The sequence below is a fragment of the Xiphias gladius genome, chromosome 19, assembly GCF_016859285.1.
Source record: "Xiphias gladius isolate SHS-SW01 ecotype Sanya breed wild chromosome 19, ASM1685928v1, whole genome shotgun sequence".
NCBI classification, from domain to species: domain Eukaryota; kingdom Metazoa; phylum Chordata; class Actinopteri; order Istiophoriformes; family Xiphiidae; genus Xiphias; species Xiphias gladius.
The window spans coordinates 20,822,336-20,828,514 of record NC_053418.1 but is presented as its reverse complement, the minus strand read 5'-3'; positions in this window follow the sequence as shown (position 1 = coordinate 20,828,514).

The window sequence follows — 6,179 nt, the reverse complement described above, 5'->3', positions numbered from 1 at the left end:
GCACCTCCTGTCACTTCAAACGCACACACATGTGGTTTAGATAATTTCATAGATTTTTTGTTTTTTTTTTTAGAAATTTCTATAAAGGCACATTCGCACCAGCATTTAAAACGGCAAGATTTGCTGCAAAATGTAATTTATTTAAGTGGAATGGCTATGATCAGTGGATTCACTTGTGATGGCAATTAAGTCTGAGCAATTTTTTTTTAAATCTCAAATGCAGCTTTGGTAAAGTGTTTCATATGAATCCACACATTTTACAAGTCATCTTGACAATGCTGTCTTTTGAAGAAAATGAGAGACAGAGTCCAAAATGAAGGAAGCTTTGTAGCTTAGCTGTGTCCCACTATCCAGTTTTATTTAATGCTATAATGCCACTGTACGAATTGCCCCACAAAAGAAGCATGTTTTTTAGACAGTTATGAGAGGGGAGTTGGTTGGGATATGTCTTTTGAATAAATTTTGAAATTATTGTCCCATAAGCTATCAAGCTAATGAGCTTGCTAACTGACCATTAGAAAGCTAGCTAGCTAAGAGAGGTTCAGTAAATCTTTATTAAATAGAAAGTGGTGGCTAATCCTTACCACAAAATGCTAGAGAGGAGTACAGAGGAAAGAGAAAAAACCTCAGAGATCTAATGTGACTGACAAGCCCTGGCATTTTCCTGGCCTCGCTAGCACATTAGATGTGAGCTGGCCAGCAACAGTATTTCACCAGCTAGCTCTGTGAGTAGTCACTGCGTCATCAAGCCTTTAGCGGCGCCTATTTCGCAAAGATGCACAAATTAATTTTGCTGTGCCACTTTTTGGTTTGATCTTGTCTTTTTGTTGCTTGCTCTAAATGAACATTGTCCCCGTTTTTGAAATATTCTCTAGATTTTGCGATATAACCCAAGACAATTAATGAGGACAGACATTAAGAACATACTGTAGCATCATCTAACAACATGGTTTTACAAGTTATTATAAATAAATTTATAGCGAAGAAAAAGCAACATGTCTTTTGCAACACAAACACCTGCTTGCAACTGATTTCTCAATTATCCGCTACCTGAAACTTGCATAGATTGCAGTATCGGATATGATTGCAGTTATTTTAACTGGATATTGGATATATTGTATCATATTGGATTTTCTGTTAATATGCAAATCCCACTGGGAGAAGCTATTCACATCAACCTCCAAGTGGCAATTAGAAATAGAATATAAGGCTGTAAACAGGCTGTAAACATAGCAGGGATTTCTCTGATCTCACAAAAAATGAAAATTATCTGCTGTACTTTGTTTATGATTAATTTTAAGTTTATCTGTACAAAGCCACAACCGATCAATCAATCAGATATGGCCAAAACTAGGAAATAATACTTGATTGGTAATAACTGATAATAACTAGAATTGCCCTGTAAACCTTCAATAATATAAATCTCTACTATACTATAATGCACACAACAAACACGCATACTGTTTTTTAGAAATTAGTTAGACAAAGCCAAAGTTTCCAAACCAAATTATAGTGATGATGAAGATGAACTCATAGACAGTGTGTCTCTGTGCACATGTGTTTGTTTACTGTACTGTATGTAAAATGCTTTCTCTCCCTCTATCTTTGCCTCCTTCTCTCTTTTTCTAGGGGAATCACACACTGTTTACGCTGCCTTTTTCAACACATGCTTCTTTGTCTCTCATTGGAATATTCATGCCAATTAAAGCCCTGTGCCTAAAAATAGACAACTATGATTATGTTGGCAGGGAGCAGAGATCCTGTATGAAAATTAGTTGTGTATTATTAATGAAATGGGTACAGAACATACAATTTATTCTTATGTTAAGTTATTCAGTGGGGTCAGGATGGTAGTTATTGCTCAGAGGCTGTTTTAAGGTGAACTCATGGCATTTCAGCAGAAGCTAATTGAAAATTTTACTCAGGCTCTCATCAAAATGGAAAATGGCTGTTTCTAAATTAAGTGCAAAGGATTATGTGTATGATTTTTTTAAATTAACTGTATTCAAGTGCTGTTAATTCCCAAAAAGAAAATTCTCAAAAACAAGATTATCAGACACCCTGAAATCACAGTATATAATAGTCATGTGCTGGATTTATTTTGCAGATTTTGTGTGTGTGTGTGTGTGTGTGTGTGTGTGTGTGTGTGTGTGTGTGTGTGTGTGTGTGTGTGTGTGTGTGTGTGTGTGTGTGTGTGTGTGTGTGGACCAGAAATGTTTCAAATTTTACACCTGAAACAGGCAAAAGATTGTCTTAGTTAATATATTACATTAGATTATGAGGAGCATTTCGAACATAGAACACATCTAACTATAGATAAAACAAAATAAATACACAGAAATATTCTTAATCACTTTTCCTCCCTGGGTTGTTCCTCTGCTGCCCTGACTGATTACATCCTTCTGCCTGTTCCCACTGTGCTGATCAGGTCATGTGATCTACACACAGGTGTGTGTTGGCACTAGGTGAAGATATCTACCTGCCTACAGTGGAAGAAAATACACCAGCGCTACTCTCTCCGTGGGCTAGAGTTACGGCCTGGCCGTTGTGTCTTAGCTAACAGCAAACTGAACCCTCACTGCTCCTCTGTCCGTCCAGCATTAAAGCTGCCTCTCTCCCAGACTTCCTCCTTACATCCTGGTCAGCCAAGTCTCTAGTTTCTTTTCCCCTTCCTCTTCGACATTGTCCTGTTGAAGGAACATGAATACACACGATCCTCAGATTATGAGAATCAACGATATGACTGTTATCATTCTTTACATTTACAGTTCATGTGGCCCATCTGTGCAGGAGCAATACATTTGAAGTACACACTTTAATTAACACTGTAGATGTCCACCTTTTTGGCCTTATATAGTTATATGACAAGCCATGTTGTAATTGCTGGCTGTAAACCTGCAATAATGGTTTTATTTTCTTTGCATATTATATGTTGTATTATATGTATCAGACAGTTTGAACAGAATAGTTTTATGTGAATAACATCTCCCACAGTTTCCCCACCGATGAATAGCAGGTTTAATTGCTGCCTGGTTTGAAAACATTTTCCTCAATCCAGGTTTAGTTTCATATCAATATCTTTTCCACAAAAAACAAAGATTTTACAGATAAAGCGTGACCAAGTGTGTGGCAATAAAATGCAAAAATGTAATGATATCCAATAAATGTGAAAATTAGAGCTCTTAAGTAAAAAACTAAAAGTAACCGCCTTCAAGTACCCATATCATTGTCACCCTACTCAGGGCCTTTGTGGTATGTGAGAAAATTTTCATCCTCATTCCTCTGATGATAGAGAAATGCAGTTTAAAGCTCTACAAAAAGATAGTAAGTGAAACTTAGATTAGCTAAGATTATTTTGGCAAAGATCTTTTCGACATCATAAAAATGGTACGTTGGGTTAGCTGATAAATTAAAACTAATCCATATAGCAATCATAAAGAGGCACAAAACTGCTTTTCTGAAACTTAACACTGAATGTAACATTTGGATGGAAATTTATCTCATAGGCTTTACCATTTCATTTCCTGTGTGGTACACAGGTGACAGAATAAATAAACACTTACACACTAAAAATGTGTACTTGTATAAGGCAAATGCAGAATCTTGCTACAGTAATAATACATTTTGATGTAGGATTTAAATCGCAGGTGAATATCTCGACATATTGATTTTATTATATCAAAATTAGCTCCAATATGGATTGTTTATTTCAGATTTTTCATTTATTTCCGTTCTTTTTTAATCACATCAGATACAGGATTTTTTTTTTTTTAGATAGTGTTCACATCCGTAGAGAAATCACAATGAAGTCTCAAATCTCTGTGTTTTTTTTAACAAAGTGTCCTAGAGCATATAACAACCAAAAACAAACTTGTGGAGCCTTCATGTGATCAGATGATGAAGTTAGCTTAGAAAACAGGGGAGGAAAACAAAGACAAAGGACAAAGAAGTGGGAAGAACGAGAGGAGTTGAGCATGGGAGATAGAGAGAGAGGTGTCCATGTCTCTCATTCTGCAAATAAACAAAAAGTAAACACCAGTGGAGGAAACACTGTGACACTTGACGCTGCTCATCGCTCCTCCACCTGCCCACTCATGTTTCCCAGAAGGCCATTCTGCCGGCCACAGGACAAAGCAGCGCAAAAAGCCAACACCTCTCTCCCCCCGGGGCGCTCAGAGACAAAAGAGGGAAAAAAAAGCAATACAACACCTTTGTTTGCTGAGATTAAAACATGTTGCATTCTCTGCCTCCCATCGCCTCTCCTCACCTCCCTCCCTTCCTCTCTCTCCAGGGGTAACTCTACCGGGCGAGAGATGTAACTGTCAGTGAACTCTCTCTCCATTCTTGGTAGCTCATAAAATCTGTCTTATTATTTCTGTGTTTCCTTTTGTTTGGGTGTCATTGTGGTGCGTCTTGTGATGCTGTGATTAGCAGATCAGTCTTGGCACAGGGTGAATGAACAGGCCTATCCTTTTGCTGTGCCTCCTGTGTGATATGGGTATAGAGTTGGTGATGCGACCAGACCTGTGCCCCAGCCTAATTGTTGATGACTGAAACTTAATAGCTGTTGATATAAAAGAATACCCTTCCTAACCCTTCCATTTGGGGAATCTGACTCTGATGATAACAGCTCAGGAATTCACACATGTACAAACATTAGTGCCATAGTCACTGAATAACTGCCTGGTCCGTGCACTATGATAACACTCGTACGTGTAAGGTACACTTTGTGTGTACAGCACATGCCTGATAAACTGAGCCAGCTTCTCTCACACTTGGCAACATGTCTTATGCAATTCCCATGACTGTTATTATTAGACGAAGTTAACAGTCGAGATGTGAGGCAACACTCACATCAAATCCACCAATCTATGGCTGCAATTGTAACCATGGCAGGGATGGAGGCCCTGAGACAGGCACTATCTCCACAGGGGGTATTTGCCAATCTGGCAACCGCAGTGGGAGGTCTCACTCTCATCAGCACTGTAGGATCCAGACCACGTACCACCTACTTTTCCTCACTCTCTTGTCTGCACAGGCTTTAAAATTGAGCTCGCAAATGATGTCCCTGCAGTTGACACATTTCTCATTTGAGTTTGAGAATAAATGTCAATTTTTTTACTTAGGAAACAGTAGTTGACAAAACAAACTCACCATAAGGTTCATTTAGCAGCTGTTCTGGGGTTTTTGATTGTATTACATGATCTACTTTGCTTGCCCAGTTGAAAGTTCAAGTCAAACTTTCAATCTCTTTTAAGCTATCACGGATAAGAAGTCCTTTAAGTGCTTAAAAAAAAGTAACACAATAACTACTTAATGGAACTAGAGGTGAGATTGTTTTATCCACATCCAACATTAAGGTTTCCCTTTTCCTTGGTTCACTCCTACCACATATTCAGTCAAAATCACAAACAAAAAATTCAGCATTGCATAGCATGAATGTAAACAAGCTTTTGGAGCAGTTAAAAGTTTCCTCAACCATCCCAAATGGCAAGCAGATGAATAAAAGCTCATTCCTGACTGGAGGAGGCCGATGATCTTGATGGTTGTGCAGAGTCTAATGTAATTCTGCATTTCTGGTTAGGAGGTGTTTTTTTTTGTGATGATTTACAGGATCTCATTCTGCTGAGAAAGCTGTAAAGAAAAACAAACCCTCCTCTCTTACACAAGGCACTCAAAAGTTTAGATGGGCTTGTGGTTTCGTGTGACTTTTCAAAAGAAACCAAACTAAACAGGCCTGTCTCTTTCGACGCTCGCTCTTTTCTGAGAATGGCGAGTGGATCAAACATAAGCCTCTCTCCTCAAACCCTCCCTCTCTATCCCTGCATTGCCGATCCCACTACAAAAACAGTACGCCCAGATAATGAGGCCGGGTGAGAAAGTGTAAAGTGGAGGTGTATTGAGGGGCCATGTAAGCTGGCCTAATCCTCCTTCACAGCATTTGTTGTATCATTAGAGCTGTAAGGGTTGTGGATCCTGTGACACGGGCCCTATTCACTCCTGTAGCCCTCAGCCAGTACACTGCAGAGAGACACTGCTCAGAGCTAAACCACGGTGGATTTTTCAAAGGTGGGAGAGTCCTCAAAGACCACACAGGACCTCTCCCCTGGGGATAGAAAATGTGGTACAATCTGCTGACAAGAGGGCAAACAAAAAAAGTCCAGAATGCAGGTTTCACT